Raw genomic sequence first — 24,695 nt, forward strand, 5'->3', positions numbered from 1 at the left:
CCTACTCTCCAGGACCCCAGTGCCTCTCCTACCAATCTCTTCAACTCATTGAAATTGACCCTCTTGAAGTCAAGGGCTACTGCCTTGCTACAGGTGCTTGACACCCTGCGCTGGATGGTGAATTTCAACAGGTGATGATCACTGTCGCCCAGATGGTCAAGAGCCTGGAGTCCCCTCACCAGGTCGTCACTTGTGGTCAGGACCAGGTCCAGCAGGGCATTTCCCCTGGTGGGACTGTGCAGCTCCTGGGTTAAGTGGAGGTCCTGTATCTCGGCAAGGAACTTTTGTGAGCGTTCTGACCTGGCTGATTGCTCCTCCCAGCAGATGTCCAGGTAATTTAGATCACCTATGACAATTACATCCTTTGCCTTAAGTGCTTCCGCAAGCTGACCCGAGAATTCACGGTCCAGCTCTTCTCCTTGGTTGGGAGGTCTGTAGTAGACCCCCATTGTTAAGTCCCTTTCCCCATGACCCCCCTGTATTCTGACCCAGAGCACTTCAGCCTGCCCCTCCTCTGACCCCATCCTGCTAGTTGAGGATGTGTATTGCTCTTTGATGTAGAGTGCCACACCCCCGCCTTTCCTACCTGCACTATCCCGCCTGTATAGTCTATAGCCCCTAATGTTAACTACCCAGTTGCGGGATAAATCCCACCAGGTTTCTGTGAGCCCTACTATGTCCGGGTAGGGCTCACAGCTATCCGGAGGGCAAGTTCTGCCTGCTTATTTCCCATACTATGAGCATTGGTGTAGACGCATTTAAGGCCTTGAATTGGTGCGTGCGCCACCCCCCGATTTTTCCAGGACTATCTGGAGCCCTGTCACTTATCTGGGTACTCCTTGTGCACGTCACCTGTCTTGGTTGGGAGGTGTCCTCAAGTCCTCTTGTGGCCCATTCCCCTGGTGAAACTAGTTTAAAGTGCGCCGTATGAGATCAGCTAACCTGGAAGAGAAGATATGCTTGCCTTTAGCGGGGAGGTGTAGCCCATCCCTCCCAAGCAAGCCCCCTGCGTGAAAGTATGGGTCGCTATCTAGGAACCTGAGGCCTGCCTGGTGGCACCAACTCTGTAACCATAAGTTGACCTCGCCAGTGTAGGCCTTGTGTCACCATCCGCGTCTACTCACCAGGAGAATAGAGGAGAATACTACCTGTGCTCCTTGTCTCCTTGAGCTTGGCCCTCAGGGCCTCGAAGTCCTTCATGATGTGGTCTGGCATGGATAAGAACCATGGGGTACCGGTTTGAGGGTTGAATATAGGCTGGAATCCTCTCTGTGATATCATGAATCCTAGCCCCTGGCATGTAGCAGACCTCTCGTGCCATGGGGTCGGGTCGACAGATGGGACCCTCTGTTCCCCTTAGGATGGAATCCCCGATGACAAGGATCTGGCATTTCTTCCTCCTGGTGCACCCCCTCTGCGCCATATGTGTTGTGCGTGGAGTAGCACCATACCCCCTGGAGGCATCCCCTTGGTCTTTCTCCACCAGGGCTGCCAGGGCCTCCTGCAGTTGTACCTGGGGAGCTCCACCACGCTAGCCCGAGCAGCCCTGGTTCTGGTGGATACCTTTTGACACTCCTCTGTTGAATGTGTCTCCTGGGGGGTCTGTACGCTGGATGACTGGAGTCAATTTCGTCCTCTGCAGCCCCGATCCCCTGCAGCCTGCTCACCTCAGCCTGGAGCTCCCTTACCTGCTCCTCCAGAGCCCGAAGTCAGGCACAGGAGGGACAGGCAAGGAAACCACCAGACCCCACCCCCTCCCACTGGCTGCTGGGACTCCACTGAGCTGCCCCCACAGACAGGGGGGCAAGGGGCTGCTGACCCTACCATGAGCGCTGTCTTGGTGGAGGCCACAGAAGAGCCCAGGGCAGGTGGCACCATTGGGGCAGGGCCCCTAGCAGCTGTGCTTCGTGTCCACACCATGTCAACGGAGCTGTGAGTCAATGTCTGTCACCTGTTGGAGGTTCCCTTCTGGGATGCTACTGCCCGTCTGCCTTATGTGAACGCTGGTGCAAATGCTGGTGTGTGCTTACAGAGCGCGCCTATTTTCGTGCACTGTTCATGCACGCTGCCTGCACGTGACTCGGGAGCGTGGCTCCCCGCCGGCTGAGTTAAGAGGGATCTGGGGGGCTTCCCTTCCAGATCCACCTCAGCTGTGCTGGCTCCCTCTACTCCACTTACCTTAGGGGGATCAGCTGCTGCTGCCCCCTCTGCTGCCTCCACTGCTGCCGCCTCCGCTGCCATCAAGGTAAGGGGGCACATATATGCGGACACGTGTGCCCTGTTCCCTCTGCTCCTGACCCCCAACTTCTCTTGTCTCTCTTTCTCTCTCTTGTTTTGTGTCTTCACTCTTTATTGTATCCTTTTTTCTCTTTTCTTTCTCTTGTCATCTTTTTTCTCTCTTTCTTTCACTTTTTCTCTCTTCCCTCCTTTTTGTCATTTTTTTTCTTTCTTTCCCTCTTTCCTCTCCTCTTTTTCTCTTTCCTATTTCTTACTTTCCTCCCTTTGCTTTCTTTTTTATCTCTTTCCTTTTTTCATTTTTTCTTTCTCTCTTGTCTTTTTTTCTTTCTTTACCTCTCTGTCTTTTTTCTCTTCTCCTTTCTCCCTCTCCTCTCCTTTTCTCTTTTTTTTGTCTCTTTTTTCTCTCTCATCACAACATGCTTTAGAAAAAAAGAATACAAAAAAAAAGGTAGTATATGAAGTTTTATTTATTGTCACCAGGTTAGAATTTTTAGAAAACCTTGTATTTACTGTAAGAAAAAGCAACATTTATGATTATTAACTGTATTAACAGGCAGTGCATCCTGTTGTGTTCTCCCCCCTCCCTGATTTTGTTTTTCTGGCATGCTGGCACTCTGGCACCTTACAAGGTAGACATCATGTTTTTTCAGCATTTCAGCCAAAAACATTTCCTATTCCTGTGTTATACACTTCACAATTTCACATGACTGACATTGCTTCTCAGTCACTGAACAGCAACTAGATTATCGAATTACTATTGTCCAGGGAGCTTGTCAGTATCTTTGTATGTGGTAATAAAAGTTTTTCCAGGTGTGGCCTTCAAGAATGCATTTGGGCAAGTTTGGGATGCTTCCGCATTTTTTGCTGTCTAACATATGTAGTCTTGACGTAGACGTTCCTTTTATAGGCTTGATTCTGATTCATTCAAATCAAATGAAAGCAGGTTACAGAGCCCAGAAATCTTTCTCCTCTTTCACACAAACCAGGGTGTGGTTGAATGGGTCATAGAACAAGGCATGGGCGGGACATTCTCATGGTGCGCACCTTGGGGACATGGTGGCAGCTCAGAGTCTCTTAATTCTGATTTTGAGTTTTGAGCCTTCTCCAGAATTGAACCAAAGACTCCTGTAACTTGGGTACCAATTGATCCAGGGGTGGGAGGGGGGAGAGGTATTTATCAGCAGATGGGGGCTGCTGCTAAAACTCATAACTTGCCTATTACCTTCTGCTCAGTGGGTACATCTATGCATGAAATTAATGCAAGAAACTCTGGTGCTTATTGCATCAGACTTTATTGTTCCTGGGTGCCACATTTATATGTATGTCCAGGACTTCGGTGTACTGAGTCAGGTTGGAGCAGCCACAGCTGGCAGGGGGCCACGGGGGCCAGCCTGCCAGTCCAGGGCAGCTCAGACCTGACTCAGCATGCTTCAGAGGAGCTAGTTGGGGCATGAGGGTGCTTCACGGTGGGGCTAGCCATCAGGCAGCCCCCACACTGAAGCCCGCTTGTGTCCCAGCCAGTCCCATCAACATCTACATGTGCTTGCTGCACACTGAAGAATGCCGTTGTAGGATAATACTTGTGTTTACAAGTACTAACCTACGGTGGAGTTAGTTTCCTGCAGTTTAATAGGGCTGCACAATTAGATGCTGAGACTTTACTGCAGAACTAATTAGTCTGTTTTGCAGTAAATGTCTCATGTAGATGTGTCCAGTATGTGCCAAATTAAGAAACTTAGAGTGTCTTTGAATTCACACTCCTGGGCCATTTTCTCTGTATTTCTTTGCATGCACTCAGGACCAGGACTAAGGCAGCTATATTGCCTAATTTTTGGTAATCAACACATGCTGAGCAGGCGTGTGTGGGCAGGAGGCATATTTTCATGACAGCATTCTTCAGCATGGCACAAATGTGGTGGAGACAAGCCCAAAGGCATAAACTGATGTCCCTTAGCCATATTTGCCTGATGGGCCATATAGGTTTGGGTTGACTTTGACCTTCTATTTTGACTATTTGCAGCATTAGGCATATGTAAAGCATATCTTGCACCAGAATTTATCCCAATGTGATTGTTATCCTGGGCCTGGCTTAGTTGATTAGTGGTTTCCTGTTCTGAGAAGTGTTGCTAACCAACCTTTAAAAAACAAACATTTATGATCAAGTATTCCTTGATAGGGTCTAAATTCTAGATTCTAAATGTGAGATTCCCTGTGATGGTGCATTGCATTTGAAATTACTGTTTGGGCTTTGAAATGATACTTTCTTTGTTAGAGTACTAGTTCTTTTGGTTTGTGTTTCCTAATGTCACCTGGGACTGTTTTTTCCAACATGTAATGCATGTGATTTTTTTCTGCATTCTAAGTACTCAGCTTTTCCCTTTGCTCATTAAACATAAAAATGCAGCCAAGGTATTAGCACAATGTAAGGTATTAGCAGTGGCCAGTTCTACTAAATGCCAAGTTCCTTTTGTCTATTGTCTAATTAACATACTTTAATGAGTTCACTAGATTTAATGAATATGTTATGTAAAACTCAGCCCTTTCTACCTCCAGGATAACTGTGACACTGAATCTAATATCTCACTGGGTTGTATGAATAATTAATAAATTCTGTATTTAAATTATTTCAGTATACAGAATAGCTTGAAAAAAATGACATGTAGTGAAGATTGTACCTGAAAGTTGTTCTTTGTATGCAGTACTCTAACATAGATGAAACCGTTTCATTATCAGCAGCCAAGAGTAGTCCTTCAGAATGATGCTGAGTAATTAAGGTAAAATGTGTTACTGTGTATTTTAAAGAAATTGTATATATGCTGTTTTAAAAACACAGAAGAAAGTTATTGAATACTAGAATGCTAATGCTTAGGACAATGTATTTTTAAATAAAGCTACTATTATAATAGCACTTTTTCCAATGCATTTTATATTTATTACAAGAAGAGCAGGCATGAACAATAGAGGTGTTTAAGATGCATTGGTGTATTTTCTGTTTTTATGATCAGTATGGCCCATGGGGTTTGGTGATATATGAGAATTTTCAGCTTTCAGAAAATCCTGTGGTAGGTGTGTACTCCAGGCTTTTTACATTCTCTTTCACGCTGTATAGGGAGGGAACCTAATGCTCCAAAATATACTGGATAATTTAAAGCAGAGGTATGAAACTGTGAATAAGAGATCTGTAGTTAACTAGATCATCACTGCTTCTTTTGATAAGAGACTAGAAAGCTTAGCATTTGGGTTTCAAGAAGCAGAAATGATAGACAATACTGTGGTTTCCATATGTGGGCACCATGCCATCTAGCTATGAACACCAACGCCTGTAAAGCTTTAAAAGGTCATACTGATGACCTGGAAAACAGGCTTACACTAAGGAATCTCAAGGTGGTAGGAGTCTATAAGGGCACAAAAAAGGAAAGCTGATGTATTTTTCTTCAGATAGTTTATGACTGTGCTAGAAATGAGTGATTTGAATACTTCTTTACAGTGCATTTTACTTGTATTCTTGGGAAAGGTAATCTGATGACGCTTTACATGATCCAGTTTGAGTCTAGTTTTCTAGCTTCAAGACTACTTTTCAAACCAAACCAGTTCTGTTTCTCGTGGTGGTCAAAGGCATTTTTTGGTTTTCAACGTGAGAAAGAGGCAACAGGGCCAGATTTTATGTTTTAACCTGGAAAATTGGGAGGCTGATTTTCATTTCCATAGCTTTTTTTCCTTCCTGATCAGTGAACCAGTGCTTACTGATGACAGCCAGAGCAAGTGAGGAAGTACTTTCCAAAGGATGAAACCTGTGTAAGATATTTCATTTTGTGATGTGGTTCAAAATGTTGCTGCTTCATCATCATACTGCAAGGTGCTGTTTATCTCTATACATAGGTTTACATTTTAGGTTTTCATATTATGTTACAGTTTCTATTTCATAATAGCCTAAGTTCTGTTCATGTTCACCCTATTTACATTGTCTTTATTTTTCTTTTGATAACTGTTTTTAAGATAGTAGGGTTTGTCATAGCAGTTTGTATTGTAATTGGAGTTTTTTTTTTTTAAATTGGCTTGTTTATATGTAATGAATGAACACTAGTATTATGGGGAATACCTCTGTGGAATATTGGCCAGAATTTTCTGTTTACCTTTAAACAAAGCTGGTTGCCATAAGTTTGTGGAATTAGCTTATTTGCTCTGTAAGTTAGAGAGGAAGCTATTAGTGGAGTTTATATCTTCTCTGGTCAATTGTTGAAGAAGGTGTTGTATTTAATTGAAATATTCACACATTTACTTCATTTCACAAAATGTCATCTGTTGATTTAATTATTTTTTCATGTTATATGAATTTTTAAAAATGTTTTGTAGCAGATTTTTCGTGAACTTGCAAGAAACCTTGGGACTTTTATCATGATAAAAGTTGCATTAAAAAGGACTAATTACATTTTGGTGGAAGAACAACTGATTTCATGCATTTCTGAGAGACTTGAAATAAATTGGACTGTTAATTTAAAGCTGTAGCTCTTAGATTGCAAATGGATGTGAGATGATTGTATAGTATGATGAACTATTCTGAAATATACTCAACAACTCAATGGAAGATAATGGAAAAAATCAAACAGAACTAGAATGACCAAGTTTGTTTGCATGCATTGCAGGTGTTTAGAGGGCCAATTTAAAACTGAGATGCTCATGAAACTTTAAAAAAAATGGTTTTACTTGTATAAATCATATTTTTAATTATTATTTTTCATTTGACAGCTCTTAAAATTAACTAACATAAGTTTGGGCATTCTTTTCTGTTTTCTCCAACATAATAGGAATTTAATTAAAGTAAGGAAGGCATTCATTGTAATTTAAATAACTTATAAGAACCAAGATCAATAAGGATAATAGTAAATGCTGCTACAATGAGCATATTTTCACTTCTTCCCATTAGCTTAATTCAAAACCTCCAAATCAAAATATATTTTATTGACCTTGGTCAATTGAAATTCCAACTCTGGAGTTTTCTTAATATTTCTTGTACAATCAGCTACATATATTATTCTTACCTAAAATCTTTTTCATTAAGCCTGTCCAACATGTAAAAAAAATCAAGCGGTTGTCCATATTCAGTGACTCATTTACATTTATTCTTTAAGCTATTAGTGCAGACCTCACTGTAGATCATTGAATTGCTAGACAGAATCATAGAGTTTCATTCAGTACATCATCCTGACAACAGTCTTCTTTTTTGTCATAGATTTGTAACACTTTGTCAAGTCTAGATAAAAGTCCCAGACAATTGGACCTGTGCCATTTCTTATGAGAAACTGTTCCACAAGCTATACTGTTTGAAAGTTGTTTTTGCTTTGTACACGTTGATTTTTATAGTCTTAGAATGCCAACATTTCCAATAATAAAGAGCAGAATAAAAAACATAAATCTTCACCTTTTATATAGCATGAAAATGTTTTCTAGGGTTATCGGAGTTTTGTTGACTAAGGCTCTGGATAAGCATTCAATTCCAGTGCTGCAAATTTCTGGGAAATTTGCAATACTGGAAAACATGATGAGAAAGGGGGGTGTATAGGCATTCCAGCCCCCTAACTGGAGAGCAACAAAGTCGCCTCAAAGGCAAGCTCTTCAGCCGTTTGCTCCCTCTTCCCCATGAACTGTAACTGGTTTCAGGGCAGCACCTGGGATTGTCAAACACAGCCCCCAGCTCCAGAAATGGGAAAGGGCATGGAGCATGCCCCCTCACTTCTGCAAATGATACAGGGCTGTGCTTGCCCGGATGCCCTTTGCAGAATTCTGGGGATCCCTGATGCTGTTTGAAGGGCAGAAGGAAGCCTTGTTGCAAATGGCTTTCCTGGCACAAATGCACAGGCAATCCTTGACTTACAACGTTTCGACTTGCAATATTTTGACTTACAGCCTTTCGCACTTACACTATTTATAAATTGACACCCTGTTTCAACTGTATGATATCAGTTTTGACTTACAATGCTTGATCCAATGCAACACTATGCCAGTGAACAAGTCACTGTGTCACCCATCTCCCTAGAGAACATCTGTCCAAATTTTCTTGGACACTTTCTTTAAGAAAGCAGACAAGACTCCAGAAAAACCTGCAGCCAAGACTCCTGAGAAGACTCCAGCCAAGAGCCCTTCAACAAGTCCAGCAAAGTCACCTTAAAGAAGTCCTTCCAAATCAATATGATTTCTGTTTACAATATAAAAACATTAATGTAGCTATATTACTCATCTATAATTGATTGAATACAAAATTCTGGGGTATTTTTTATGATAATAGGGTATTGGGCCTTGGTTCAGGAACCAACCCCCCATTTATAATATTGTTTCTTATGAGAAAATTGGTTCTGAGTTGCAACATTTCGACTTAAGATGCGGTTTTCAGGAACCAATTGTGTTTTAAGTCTGAGGACTGCCTGTAATGCCAGTCCATGGCCTAAGTGACATACATGATGGACCTTAGAATACTGAGAAGGATGGAAGCAGTACAAGTTCTATGATGAATTAATTTCCATTGGTAGATTATTGGATCCCTTTCAGTTGCTGTGAAGTTCAGTGTTGTGGCCCTTTATTCATTTCCTTTACAGCCCAGGAATATGTGTTCAAGTCATACTCTAACGATAAAGGCATATAAACAATACACGTAATACTGTTTAAATCTCCATGCCTTTACATTAGATATACAATTAAAACTCTTCCAGAGTGACTTACTAGTAATAGTCGATTAAGTCTTTGGACCACATTCTGGCCTGGAGTACTCAACTGGGACAAAGTGACAAATTTTACCATTTAGTCTGCTTTGTAACATGTCCCTGTAAGGGCATCAGGAATGGCAGTGCAGTCTCCCAGGTGTGTGTGCTGTTGATGCCTATGGGAATTCCCCCTGCAGTATTGATTAAGGTATGGTGTAGATGTTGGGGGAGCAGTGGCAGCTGGACTCTTCCCAAGCTTGAGAGGAGTCCAGCTGCAGGGAAATGCATCGTAATATTCTCAGACCAGGGTCCCCAGACTGGTCTTCCCCAATCTCGGGAAGTCGCAGGAGGACAATAGTAACTCTGCTCCTTCCCTGATCAGGAGTTGTCAAGCTGTGGGAAAATGCGCCTGCATCTTACACGAATCAGAGTCCCCTCAATCTGGGGGAAGCCATAGGTGAAGATGCTGCTTGACTCCTGATCAAAGCTGAGTGTACAGGTGTTAGTTTTAGTGAGAGAAACTCTCTTGCCAGGGAAGTTTTCCAGTTGTCAAAGTAGAAGAACATTCTTGCAGATGGGGCATGTCTTCTCTGTGCAAAACAGAATTAATTTCTATCTGGACAGCAGCAAATCTCCTGTAGAAACATAACACCTGTACATGGCCTGTGGGTGTATGTGTACTTGCACAGTTTCTTACAAGCATTTACGTTCACAAAATGTTATATTATTCTTTGTTAGGAAGTAATCTATGTGTGTGTATTTAGGAAAATGCAGAGAGAGGCAGGTTAAGAATATCCATGGAAAAAAATCTGTTTCATGGCTTCACCTGAAAAAAAAGTTAACAGCTAAACAATGCAGCTGTTAGTATATTTTTATTCAGGAGTTGAGGCTCCTTACTGTTAGTGCTACTGCAAAATGCTTGTTTGCTGCACTTCACAATGTTAAACTTTCCCCTGTTGTTTCTGGAGAATGGGAAATAAGGCTGTGCGAATCTTTGGGTGGTGATTTGATTCAGAGGAGATTCGGCCTAATTTGGTGGCTGAATCTTTGAATCCGAATCAAATCAGGGGACCAATTAAAAGGTCCAAATCAATTCAAAGCTCTCTGAATCTTCAGAAAAGATTTGGAGAGCTTTGATGATTCAGGCAGTCCCTGGTGGCTGCAGCTGACTCCTAGCTGGTAAGTGCTGGTGGGGGGGACTGGGGAGGTTGGAGGGGACCATGGGGTCCCCTGCCAGCTCCCCTGACCTCCTCCCTGTTCCCGCAGCCCCAACTTCCAAAGAGCCGGGACCTGGGGTGGGTGGGGCAGCCATTGCTGGGCTGGGAGAGCAGGCGGGGGATTGGCCTGGCCTGGATGATTTGGAGATTCACCAGCAGCCAAATCTCTGAATCAAATTTGGCCAGATTGAATCAGGACAGTAATTTGAATCACCGAATCAAATCACTGTCTTCTGAATCAGCCAGATCCGAAGTGAATACTAGCCACTTTGCACAGGCCTAATGGGAAATACTGTAGTTAGTGATAGTAGTAAATGATCCAGTTTAATTATTCTTATACAGCAAAAGCTTTGTTATCTGGCACCCATGGGGAATGGGGGGTGCCAGCTAACAAAATATGCCTGTTAACTGAGAGGCCCAAATAGGCATCTTTGCCTGTTCGGGCCACCACCTCTCCCGCCATGTCTAGGGTGTCACCGCCCCTCCCGCTGCATCGCTGCCCCTCCCACAGGCCCCAAGGGACAGGGAGGGAGGCCACACACAGACTGCTATGCCCCAGGCTGTGGGGCTCAGCAGCGCAGGCTGCTTTGCCTTGGGCCGTGGGGGCTCAGTGAAGCCGGAAGTGCCACGGTGGGCACTTCCAATTTTACTTTTACCCTACAAACCGGCATGCCGGTTAATAGAGCGTGCCGGCTTGTAAGGTGCTGGATAACGCAGCTTTTACTGTAATTGTCTTCTTTCATCATAACACAAGTGTCTTTAACATCTCTTCCAAAACACAGCCATGCTAAAACCAAAAAAATAGTACTTGAAATAAGCCCTGCTTGCATACCTTCATCTCTGACTTTTTCTCTACTGCAATGTCATTCTCTCCCTACCCTTCTTCCTCATTTCATGTCTGTCTCAAGAATAGTTTTTACTCAAGTAGGTTAGCTGAAATGCTGTTTAAAATTAAAAGTAGGCTGCCTGACTTTTGAAGTTCCTAGGGGAGATATTGTATGTTCCAGCAGCTTTTATGTCCCAGTTGTCTATTCTTAAAGCAATCAGTGGTTACCTGATTTTCTCAAGACCTCATCATTTTAATCAGTGTCCTTGAATTATTTGTTGTAACTTTTGGTGCTCCTTGTATATTAACTGTTTAAAAATTGAAGATGTATATTATGTTTTGAATACTAATTTTGAATACTTCTGGACTATGATAATTTTGTACATCATATATCATATCATATCATATATCATATCATACCATATCATTAATTCTTGATAAATAATACCATAATTTAACGTCCCAAAAGTGATTTTTTTTTTTAGTTCAAAGCTCAAGTCTTCACCAAAAACAGATTTTGAATAAAATATTTTATTTTAATATCCATTCATAGGTTAACATTTCCAATTGGAGAAGAGAGACCATATAATTTCATCCATGTAATTAGTACACTATAAAATTCCATTTAGGAATATTCACAACAAACTTTTCATAAATCTGCAGAAATTTAACATTCTTTCCTCAAATTTCAAACAAGGAAAAAAGGCATAATTATCTCAGGAATTAGTGGCACATATAATAAATTATTTGTTAGTATTCATTTCTATCTGCCATATGTGGTAGTGATATTCAGCTGACAATTTCATACTTGTGCATTGATAGCATGAGTGCCTTTCAGTGTCTCACTTCCTTTCTTCTTGTTAATCTTGGCAAAAAAGGCCTGGAGGCAAGGCTGTACAAAGAGAGGTTGACGGACTTAGGACTCTTCCGTCTGGAGAAGAGAAAGCTCAGGGGGGACTTGGTGGCAGCCTACAATTACATGAGGGGTACTTAGAGAGAGCACCTGTCCACCAGAGCTCCACAAGGTTTGAAGGCCATAAACTCCAGGAAGGTCAATTTAGACTGGAAATAAGAAAAAATTTCTTTATGGTGCATGTGTCCAGCATCTGGAACAAACTCCCCCCAGAGGTGGTGCAAGTATCTACTCTGGATTACTTCAGAAAACAGGTGGATATATTTCTTGCTGGGGTCACTTGATCCCAGCTGACTTCCCGCCTATGGTGGAGGGGAGGCTGGACCCAATGATCTCTCAAGGTCCCTTTTAGCCCCTAATATCTATGACATCTATGAAAAATGAATTTTTTCATCTATCTCAGCACACCTGGTTTTCCCACAAATATAGTTCCTTCTTGGTGTCTCAGCATTGAAATTCTCACTATAATTATTACTCTTTTGAGGCCCAGAAGGAGAAATATTCTGTCTAGGACCATTGGCAGGTCTAAATTCTGGTGTCTTGTGAGTATTAACACTAGTAATATTTAGTTTTTATCAATAAGCAAACCAAGAATCAGGAGTTCCTTTTTCCAAGAGTTGAAGACAATAGTCCATCCTATGATATCAAGTCTTTTTGCTTTATGATATATAGAATAACTGTTTTAAGTATTTTTAGAATTTCTAAGTTTTTCTTTGCTTTTTAAATTTGTAAAATGAAATGACATCTTCAGCACAACAGTTTTCTTAGCATTATGTTGGGGCAGTAAATGTATAGCATCAACTAAGATGAGTCATACATTACTAAATAATCAGTCAACACATCCTGCGGCACAAAACCAGTGCAGATGTTTCCTGCCTATATATATTTTATTTTTATGAGCAACCTTAAAACACAAATGATGTGCACTTAAACTAGTATTTGGTTTCACCCAAGGGTATTTATACCTGCAGATTGGTTAAAGTGCATCTAATTACATGTAAACAAGAAACTGTGCATACACTTTTTCACAATTAGTGAAGAAAGTGGTCTAAACATTTGTTTTCTGTTTGACTTGAAGAGTTTATTGTCCTGCATTAGAGCCTAGGTATTAATCTGGATGTATTCAGTTCACATTTCATGGATCAGTCCTTCGTGACTACAGACTGTTGCCTTGTGATGAATGTGTCAGTATGGAACCTCAGCAATGTGACTGAATAAGAGAATAAACACCACTATTGGTGCTTACAGACATTGAAACCCGCCCCCCCCCCCAAAAAAAACCTGTGCTTTACTGGAAGGTGCAGTGTGTTAGTTGGACCCAGCTCTGCAGCATCTGTAAAGACTGGGTGCTTCAGGGGGGCTTTTTGGTGCTTTTAGCTACAGTTAATTCAATCACCTATTAGATAAAAGTGCCAAAAAAGCCCCACTAAAGCACCTGATATTTACAGATGTTGGGCGAGCTGGGTCCAACTAAGTTGCTGCCTCTTCTGGACATGTACGGGGCTTGGCATGAGAACGTACTGAGTTTAAAGTAAAGCACCATTTTTTTTCAACATCTGCAAGCACTCATTTTAAGGCTAAAAACACATGTCAAGTTTATCCTGGGTCTGATTGTCCCAGGCTTTGACTTGTATCAAAACAGGCACAAGATGGTCATTCACACAGGTACCTTGAATGGCAATTAATTCGAATAATCTCCCCCTCCCCAACCTCCTGACTTTCTGCATGTGTGTGTGGGGGGTGGGGGGGAGAGTGTCATCTTGTTATTTCATGAGTACTTAAAGTCAGGCAGTGGGTTTGTACCTCTGTAGATCCCAGAAGGAAAGGCTTTCCTTCCTCTCCCCATTTCACCCAGAAATCTAAGTAGCATCAGTCAGAGAGATGCAAATCTACAGCTCTTTAGGTTAGATCCCTACCTGGTGTAAACTGGAATAACTAAATATTGCTGAATTGATATATAACTCATGAAAATATGGTCCCAAATGTAAGTGATGAGATGGATTAAAGGGAGGTTTATTTCACTCATAAAATCTGTGAAACTACCAATGTTCTGCCATAGCATGCAGCAAGGCCTCTGCTTTTTCTCTAGCTCAGAACAAAAAGATACCCAGCGGGAGACTGTCAATCCTATTTGTCATGTAGAATCATGTGGCAGGATAGGTTTTGTTTTAGTTTGTCTTTCTTTTCTATCTTCATTATGGGGAAGGAACAGAAATGTATAATTTTTGTTTTATTTGTGCCAGGTAAGGAAGTTGGCATTTTGCCATTCATTTCTACTAGTAGAAAGAATAATAGTAATTTTGTTTTAAATACAGTATTTGTGTAGGCTTCTCAAATGAAATCCTCTGTAATAGGGTGGGGGAAGGTTTAGAAAAGACAGATCATGTTCCAAGCAGAGTGGGTTTTCTGGAAAAATTTCCAATGCCTTAAATAGAGCGTGATCTGATTTTGCCTGTTTATTTGACTTATATTTAGTAAACAAAACTAAAAAAGTACCCCCATGTTAATTTTATGTCCCAATAGCCACAAGTATTTGAACTGAAATATTTGGTTAGGTAAAAAATTAAATACAGCACACAATGTGGTTTATATGTTATAGTCAAACAAATTCAAAGCTTTATGTGGAAAGAAATTATTTTGTATTGGAATACTTGTAAAAATGTAAAGACAATACACAATAGCATACACTTCCCTTAAATTGTTTGTTTAGATTTAAGAAAAAAAATGAAGGAACTGAAAACTGTTGACACTAATTTTAGCACACCCAAAGAACTGTGCGTGATATGCCATGGTTGTCTACTCATCTACTTCAACAGAGTTTAACTCTTCCACTGAGGTCATGGCAGCACCTCCAGTTTCACTGTCACAATCTGGAGAATCACTTGCACCATTTATTAGTTCCATTGCACAATCAGATTGAGGCAAATTTGATTCAGAACTACTTGAACCACACTCTCTTTCACTAAAGAATGGTTTTACCAATGAGTCTATGGGCATAGGCAACTTATCATCACACTACATCTTCTTCACTAATTGTGCTTCTGACTGATTCTCCAGAAGCAAGGGATTTTGACCAATAGAAACAAGCTTAGCGGTGCATTCATTTGTTAGCCTATTTCTCTTTTTTTGTCTTGATTGAGCTGAAAGCCTTCCAGTTCTGTTCAGAAGAAGCTGCTGTTGGTGGAGTGCTTAGGATCCTTAGGACTACCCTGGACAACAGTCAGGTGTTACAGTATCTCTTCCACCGTGTGAGAGGAGACACATTCTCTGCTGCCCACCAAATGATGTCTTTGCTCCAAAGCTTTTCTTTTGTGTGGTACTCGGCAATGTCTGCCATCAGGGCTATTTCGTTGATGTTGGGGACATTCCTAGCTACTTCCATAATTGTATCAAGAGAAATAGATAATTCATCTTTTGATAAATTTTGTCCTCTGTGTTGAGGACCCAAAAGGTTCGCTGCCAGGTGAACTGGAAGAGAGCAAAACTCAGATCTCTTAGTAAACAATTGTTTGACTACTGCTTTTTTTGGAGAGAGGTGAAGAAGGCAAAAGCTAAATTAGATTTTCATTCAGTTGTCTGAATATCTCTGGAATATTTGAAAGGTTTTGTGCATCTCCCTAAAGTTTCTTGATAGCCACTGAAACTGGTAGCAGCTAATTGAATGCTACTTTAACTCAAACCCAGAACACATCGTTGTCAAGAATCTGCTTCCAAATGTTCACAGGAATAATCTGGGATAGTGCGTCACCTACTGAAGCACACCACAAACAGTTATTTGAGCACAGCAAGTTATGTAAACACTTTGTAGCCCAGCCCCATCTAGTTTCTCCTGGTAATAAAAATGCACTTTCCTTCCCCTGCTTCTCTTTCTATAATTTCTTCAGTCTGATTAGCAACGTGATTAATATTGAATACCTTCATAATCTCTCTCTAAGAGAGAATGTGATAAGTGATAACGTGACGGTAACTTATATGATGGGTGAATTAGTTTGTAATGTGCCTTCCAGTACTGATTTTCAGTTATGGAAAGAGGGGTACCACTGGCAAATATAGCTCAAGCTAATGTCTCATCTGTTTTTTCTTGATCTTCTGTTAACATTTTGTCCACAAAGCTTGATAAAAAGTTTGACTGTCTTGAACAGCTACTCATGGTGGATCGCATATTTGGTGACAGTGATCTTGAAAGTGGGGATCCTGCTGCTTCTTCCCCCAGACCTGGCAGCTCAACTTTTCGTTTTCCATTTTCTGCAAATCTGCTATTTCACTTGAGCTACAAAGTTCCTGCAACAAAATGGGGGAAAGATTTGCTTATTCTAGTCTGGCCTCATCCATCAGAAGGAGGAGGAGAAGCAGCAGGGAGCTTGCTCCCCCCCGCCCTGCCACTGCTGCTCAGTTGCCCTGGGACTGCAGAGCCAAAGGGAAGTATAGTCTGGCCTCTGCCATTGGCCAGAGGACTGAGCTTATTCTGCTGGGTTGAAATAGTTAACTATTTATCTATTATATAATTAAAAACAAAAATTATTGTTAAGCCTAAGCCACATTGGCTCTTTAGTGCAAGCAGAAAGGCAGAATACAAATATTTTAAATAAATAAATAACAGTTGCTTTAACAACTTTTATAATTATAATGTTTTAAAACAATATAGGTGCTAGTCTATACTGTGTGTTGTTTAACATACTCATTTGTTTACTTGCATAGGATTCCTGAAGTAGACTTTTCTCAGCTGATGTTGTTCCACCACTTTGTTGTATTAGCTTTCTATATATGGCTCGTACTCTTTCAGGACAGTTTCTACATGTTATTAAAAGTTTCTTCATTCTCGTTGTGTTGTTAGCATACTCCTGCCTGCAATATTTACATCGACCAACTTTGTTCCTTCCTTCAGTGGCTTGAATGTCACTATACTGGTGGCGCACACTAGTTTTTTTCTGATTAGGCTCTATTATGGCTATTTCAAGCCAAAAGCACTAAAAAACTAAAAGATCTTATGCAAGCACTTCCAACTCTCTCAAGTCAAGAAAAGAAATGAGACACTGCTGTGTGTTTGCTGAACTGAAAGTGAAAAAAAAAATAATCACAGTTTTGGTTTTGGTTTTGCTTTCACTTGCAGTCTGAGATGAAGTAAGAATTTTAGCTTTGGTTTTGATTTGACTTGCATAGCCAATTAGGTGAATTCATAACTTGATTTTTGGTTTGGATTATTATGTGAGTGTATTTACCCTCCTGTTTACAAATCAATAAAACATATATGTACTCTCTCTCACGCTTCCTAGGGATAATCACCTGAAAAACATTAATTACAACTTTGAGACTGCCAAGCTTGCCTAATATTGTATTGGCACCCATTCATTGTTACTAATTAATTTTCTGAAACAATGAATTCTTAGAAATGGCAAATTTCCCACAGAAAGATTAAGCACTGGAAAGTTTTCCACCCCACATTTCTGGTTCTGAATAGGGGAAGAAGCCAAGGACAAATCAGCAGAGAGATCCTCTGTTATTTCCTGTCCATTTCCCTCTCTCTCCATTGTTCTTGACAGCAAAGGAAGACAGACAAAGTACCAGGAACATGGCTTAACTAGGGCACAACTTTATTAAGTAACATGCCAGAAACTATTGGACAATAATTCACCCACTGTAGGTCATCCTTTCTATTGTAAGTTATTCCACCTGCCCTTCTCTCTGTTAACCTTGTCCCAGCACTGTTGGTGGGCTCCTATGGCCTTCCTGTCATAAGAGGGATAAAAGGAGGTTGTTGCTCTGAGTGAAGTTACCTTTCAATCCCATTCTCTACTTTTTAATCTGTTCCCAATCGATGCAGTGTCTTCAAAGTCAGTCACTAGGCATCATCTGTGGCTATGTCCTTGAAACATTAATAATTTGAAGCACTTTTCTATAGGTCAAGACACAGGTGGGAAACCACTGAGAGACTTAAAAAGGTGGTTGCCAAGAAACCAGAAAAGCCATCACTTTCAGTCTTCAAAGCCTGAAACTGTATGAATGGAATATTTTACTCTCTTTAAAAATATTTAAGAATTTGTTTGAATACATATGTTACAAATGATTGTGGCAGATTCATGATCTAATTACATTTTGATCTAATATCATGTTAATGCAATTTTAGATTATAATTAAGTAGATGATGATGACTTTCTTAATTGAGAGGAAGGAATTAAATAATTATTTTTGTATTACCTATTTATAATTTTGATATACATCTATAGGTGATAATCCAGTTACCTACTCCATAGATTAAAAATGACAGCATAAACATAGGACTGCGCCTAAATATCTTCATCGCACCCCTTGCCTTCCTCAGGCTCAGAGAAAGGAGGGGAGAAAAACAAAAACAGACTTTGAACCATGCTCAGTAGGTTAATAAGTCTAGCTTCTGGCAGATAAAAGAGGAACCCCTACTGAGAAAACTAGCCATCAACTTCTCTTATTTGCACTAAGGAAGGCCTAGTTTGAATATGCCCACTGATCTCTGCCGTTGCAATATGTCATGGGAGCAGGTGCAATTTCTCACTTAAATCCAAAACTATTTTGGGATGATTTTCAAGTTGACCTGTTTTTGAAAGTAAAGTATTAAATAAATATCTAATATCTAAGCCACTTTCAGGACTATATTCTCATTGCTTGGTAAAAATTTAATCTACATATATTTGTTAACAAGGGCAGACTGGGAGAGGGGGGCAGTACACTGGTGTACTTGCACCCACTTTTATTCCTGCTGCACCTAAAATTTAAAACCCAACTGCCTGGCAGTGGCAGCAGCATTTCTAGTCACTTGACTTCATGGATCATTATAATCTACATGATCCTTTTTAAACTCTTCATTCCACTGGTGTTAAGGACGTTCTCTTCTTTTTAATGGGCTTGATGTTCCACCAATAAGCTATCCTTTGTTCTGTAACTCTGCTGTCTGTTAGCTGCTCCTGGTAATGAAGATCCTATTGCTTAACTCATTCCAATCGAGTTATATTTGTGTTTGTTTCAGTCTTAAACTGAATAATACAGCCCTAGGCCCCTAGCATATTAGTCAAGCGAGTTGGGTTTTTTTTAACTGGAGAAAAATATGTGTTGTTTTATATGTAATGCTGCACCTCACTGTCTCTACCCATCTTTTCAAAATTCTAGATATATCCATGTTTATCAATAATATGTAAATGAAGTGCTCTATATAATTTTTGCTACTGTTAGTGGGCAGCTTAAGATATACACTGAAGTTTGAGACCTGGAATTCAATGATACTGAAGGCTGTTTGGAAAAGGTAGTTTTGCAAAAGCTAGAGTTGAAAATTTGATCCAAATCTGGGTTCAGATTTTGAACACTCCTGAAATTGTGTTCCGGTTTGAATCCATTCTTTTAGTTTCAGGTCTGTCTCTGTTTTTCTTTTCATGTTTTGTAGAAAATGGACTTCAAACTTCCTTCATAACAATCATGGCTATCCATAGGCCTGGTGATTTAGACCTACTGGTATAGTATCATCTAAATTAATTATCCAAGCGCTCTCCTTCAAAAAGCTGAAACCCTGCCTGTCCAGAATATGGTGGGCCTGCGCTGCTGTTCATTTGGTCTAGAAGCACCATAATCCAATCTGCTCAGATGGAGTGCTCTCATTTGTCATGACTTGATATTATCACGAATTCTTGGGGGCAGGAGGAAGTGGACTGATGGTAGTCCCAGTATCTGTAGGCCAGTCTTTTTATGGGGCTCCAACCGCCCCTTTACCCCATCCTAACCACATCAGAGGTACCTCAGCAGGAATATTCAGTGTCTCTGTCTCTCTTTAATTTTTGTGAGCTTTGTACAGCTCTAAGCTTTGGTGCAGGCTGTCTAGGAAGGGATAACTGCACCCAAGACTCAATAATGGCTGGACCTCGGGCATAACCTTGACCCAAGACAAAAATGAAAAATAGTGAGCTAACAAAACACAGTCCATAGCCTCCTGCCATCTTGAGGATGACACTCCCATCCCAATTACAATCTTCAGTTCTCTTCCCCTTTGACACCACTTAGTCAGGGCTATAACTCATGGGGCAAATCTCCTATTTTTATAGCAGTCTACATGTGCCAATCTTTTGTTCTGTTACAAATCTAGACCAGTTTAGTGAGCCAAACTTCTGCTATGGGTATAGACTGGTTTCCAATCACTTATATCAGTAACAGTGTAACATCTATACCAGGCCTTAGAGCTAAAGGAAAGTCTGCTTTGAACTCAGTCACAGGACCAGCATTTTTGGTCTGTCTTCAAACATTTGCTACTAGAGAAGAAAACTTCTTGTTATCCTATTTGACCTGAGCAGTTAGCTAAAATTAGAGTTCTGGAGGTTGTTTAGACTACAAGAAGCTGATGACAGTTAGGTATTTTATTGATGCGATCCTGAAAATGTTACAAAATCCTTTCATAGGGGTGGAGGAGAGACTTGGATAACAATCTTCAAATATCTGAAGGGTAGTTATATAGTAAGTGGTGATAGACTATTCTCTCTGGCCACAGGCAATAGGACAAAGAATGATGGTCTTAAATTGCAGCAAGGAAAATCTAGGTTGGATATTAGGAAGAACTTTCTCATTCTGAGGGTAGCTAAGCAGTGGATTGGCTATCTAGGGTGGTAGTGGACTCTCTATCTTTGTAAGTTATTAATAGCAGGTTATCCAAACACTTGTGTTGGATTCTTTAGATGCGGATGGTGCTGCCTTGAGCGTGCGGTTGAACTAGATGACCTCCTGAGATCCCTTGCAGCCATATTTTTATATGGCTTTGTAATTGGCAGAGACCCCTACAGTTTAAGGCATAAAGATACCTTGACTGCTTTTGGTTATATTCAGAATGAAAGGAAAATTTAGTCTAAGCTATGTAACACAGGGTGCAGACAGAAGTTGTTTGTCATGCAATTGGTCCCTTGAAAGTGCTCTACAGCCATGCCCTGACAGAAGTGCTCAGTTGTGGGACAAATTAACACTCATTTAATGAGGGTTCAGATAAAGGCACAGAGTGGAGTGCCTTCGTCAACTTCTATTTGTCCCTGCTTGGGAGCAGGGCTCAGCTGATACAGCCTAGACCAGGGATTTCCAACCTTTTTGAATGCGGGGCCAGATCATGAACTTTTTCTCACCCAGTGGGCTGGCCAAAGGACACCCCCCCCCCCATTAGGAAGCTGCTGAGGGGCTAGGGGAGGGACAAGGGGTGGGAATGAAAGTAAACAGTGTTTACTTTCATTTCCTGTTGCAGCACCTTGGGCCTCAGAAAACGGCTTGGCGGGCTGCATGGCGGCCCGCGGGCAGTATGTTGGACAAGCCTGACCTAGACCCACCTCCAGTGCTGTCTTCAGGATGGGAGGGGCAAAAGGAGGGGGAGAGCTTCATCTGGGGTTTGCCCAGCCTGTGCTGGAGGGTGGCTCCAATCCACTTGCCCCACCCTCAAGTACATGCTGGGCAAACCCCAGATGGAGCTCCTTCTCCTCCCCACCCCAATCTTGAAGACAGCACTGGAGGTGGAAGTGGGGTGGGGGGGTGCTAGGTGAGAGACAGGCAAATAGCAAATGTCTGTTGGGTTGTGGAGGACCTTTAACTAATGGTGCTTTCTGTGGTGTGCCAAGAGATACAGCAGGGAGTTTCATATCTGTCAGCACCCTTACATAGTTTCTCTAGACTTTAAATCACAAAGGCTGGCTTTTCATTCATTACTTTCCTGAATAATCTTCTGCATTCCTAATGGGTCTAGATCCTATGTCAGTTTACATGTCCAAATGGCATTTACTCAGCTGTACAAATGGTGTTTTGGGCACTCATGCACAGTTTGTGATCTTATTCTTGGTGCAGTAAGGAAATGTACACATCTAATGGTTACTGAGCATGCTCAGTAGGGCTTTTCTCTGGCTGAGTATACATGCAGTGCTGTATGCTTGCCCATATACAAGTTTCAAAGCTGAGCCTTTGCACTGTGTGCAACTGGGTAAGTGTTATTGGATGTGTAAAATGAAATAGGATCTAGCCCTAAATGCCTGTAATGCTAATCTCTGGCTCAATGGGGGTAACCTTGTGACCTCAGTTTTTTGGCTTTTTTGACTTACAGTACTGCTATGGAGGCCCCAGCTGTAGCCCCAATCTGCCAACCATCTACAAAAGACAGTGACAAATATTCCCCCAGATCCTGATGCACACCCCTTATGTACTTATAGGTAGACACCAGGTCACCTCTGAGCTTGTGCTTTTCCAGGTTGAAGAGTCCCATGGCTCTCAGCCTCTCATCGTAAGGCCTCTTCTCTTACCCGCTGATCATGCTCGCGGCTGTCCTCTGGACTCTCTTAATTTTCTTGACATCCTTCTTGAATTGTGGAGCCCATAAATGGATGCAGTACTCCAGCTGTGGCCTCCCCAAGGCCGAATACAGTGGGAGGATAGCATCCTGAGATTTACTTGAGAAGCACCTATGGATGCAAGCCAGAGTTTTGTCTGCTTTACCAGTTGCAACATCACATTGGTGGCTTCTGTTCATCTTGTGGTCAATCCTGACCCCTAAGTCTCTTTCAGCCGTGGTGCTAGTGAGTGTAGCACTGCCAAGCCTATAAGCATGCTGCAGGTTTTTTTCTCCCCAAGGTGGAGTACTTTGCATTTTTCGGTATTGAACATCATCAGGTTTATATCCGCCCACTTACTAAGCTTATCTAAGTCAGCCTGGATCACTAGCCTATCCTCAGGTGTAGAAGCTATGTCCTAAAGTTTAGTGTCATCAGCAAACTTGGCCAGTGTGCTTCTGACACCAATGTACACATTGTTGATAAAGATGTTGAAGAGAACTGGTCCAAGGACAGAGCCTTGGGGGACACTTCTGGTCATGGAGTGCCATAATGATTCACTTCCATCAGCTACTACACTCTGTGTCTGACCTTGGAGCCAATTTCCCAGCTATTGGACTGTGGTATAGCTGAAGCCACATTTGGCCAATTTTTCTATGAGGAGATCGTGGGACACCAGATCAAAGGCTTTTTTTTTTTTTTAAGTCCAGATATATGATGTCAATCTCTTCTCCCTTGTCCAGGTGATATGTCACCTGGTCATAGAAGGAGATGAGATTGGTCAGGTAAGACCTACCCATGACAAACCCATGCTGGCTGCCTCTCAGGATGTTGCCATCAGCCAGATATCAAGAAGGATCTCTTTGATAATTTTCTTCAGAATCTTGCCAGGGATTGAGGTCAAGCTGATTGGCCTGTAATTCCCAGGATCTTTCGCCCTTTCTTGAAGATGGGTACCACATTGGCCTTCTTCCAGTCTTCAGGTACTTCACCTGAGCACCACGAGTTTTCAAATATTTTTGCCAATGGTTGGGCTATGACACCTGCCAGCTCCTTGAGTACTCTAGGTTGTAATCTGTCAGGACCAGCTGACTTGAAGATGTCCAGCCTCTCAAGGTGTTCCTTTACAAGGTCTACACCAATGCTGCATATAAATACTCCCTCACCCTGGTTGTCCCGCATCATGCTAGGCGGGGCGGTGAAAGACGGACACGAAGTACCCATGAAGCAGGTTGGCTTTTTCCTGGGTGTCGGTTATCAGTTGTTCCATTTGGTTCAGAAGTGGTCCAATGTTACCCTTGGTTTTTTTTCCAACTCCCTACATATCTGAAAAAGGACTTTTTACTATCTTTGATATGAGAAGCTAGATGGAGTTCGGTTGCAGTCTTGGCTTTCCTGGTCCGCTCCCTGCAGGCACAGGCCAGTACTGAGTACTCCTTCTTGGTGGTTATTCCAGTCTTCCATCCTTTATAAGTCTCTCTCTTTTTAGTCATAGGAGGTCCTCAAGTTCTCTGCTGAGCCAAGGGGGTTGCTGTGTCCCATCTTCCTTCGAGATGGGATGGACAAACCTTGTGCTGTCAGGATAGCTCCCTTGAGGAGCAACCACTGCACTTGGACTCCTCTTCTTTTTGAGTCATGAGGGCATTAAAGCATCACATGAAAAATGTGCAAATACCCTAATACACAGTAAAATAGGTTACTGTGCATTAAGGGTCATTAAAAAGGGTGCACTTTTGCTACTATGTTTGGGTAGCCCAATGCACATTTATTTAGTAGCTCACATTGTGGATACTAAATTTAATGCGCATTAGGACAAGCATATTAAGGCATGTGTAGATGCGCTCAGTCAGAATATTTTGATACTGCTTTTATTAGTCTTTTTCTTCACAAGGGATAGGGTTATTTCATAGAGGCAATGCAAGTGAAGATAACCTACAGATTAAATGAATGGACAGGGCTAGAATTTTGAAAATGTGTGTAGAGATGGGGAGGTACATCATCACATATAAAACAACATATATTTTTGTCCATTTAGGAAAAAAAAATACTAGTTTTACTAATATGCTAAGGGCATACTGCTGTATTATTCAGTTTAAGATTTATTTAAAGTAAAAAATACAATTTTCTCTTCTCCTCACTCTGTTTTGATTTGGTTGAACAAACCAAACTCTTTGCTGACCATTCTGGCTAAAACAGACAACCAGTTTAATCTGGAATTGATTCATTTGAGGTTTGACTCACATCAAAATGGGCGGGGACAGTTGCATAAGATTTAAATGACAATTAACTCAAATTAGTCATTCTGAGGCAGTGTCTATTAGGATACTTCACAGGTACTTAATGTGGGACAATGGGCTTGTCCATCTGTAAGACCTGGAGTTTGCTGTGAAAGAAAACACTCACATCTAATTCAAACTGGTTACCTTTTTTTTAGTCTCTGCGGATCTTCTTTGTACATGTTTCAGTTTGCATTTTGTTTCTTGAACATAAGTGACCAGAACT

The 24,695-nt window shown here is 41.4% G+C and overlaps 1 protein-coding gene and 1 long non-coding RNA gene across 2 annotated transcripts in view; both read left to right on the top strand.

Moving 5' to 3' along the window:
• Positions 1-24,695, top strand: part of SLC4A10 (solute carrier family 4 member 10) — a 423,280-nt gene that overhangs the window by 69,066 nt on the left and 329,519 nt on the right. The gene's annotated exons all lie outside the window — the stretch shown is intronic.
• LOC109301507 lies at positions 17,179-20,172 on the top strand. Its single transcript, XR_002098545.1, has 3 exons — positions 17,179-17,336; positions 19,713-19,717; positions 20,161-20,172. It is a non-coding gene; the product is annotated as an uncharacterized LOC109301507 (long non-coding RNA).

Source organism: Gavialis gangeticus, unplaced genomic scaffold, assembly GCF_001723915.1.
Source record: "Gavialis gangeticus isolate Ggan-Ray unplaced genomic scaffold, GavGan_comp1, whole genome shotgun sequence".
Classification (NCBI taxonomy): Eukaryota; Metazoa; Chordata; order Crocodylia; family Gavialidae; genus Gavialis; species Gavialis gangeticus.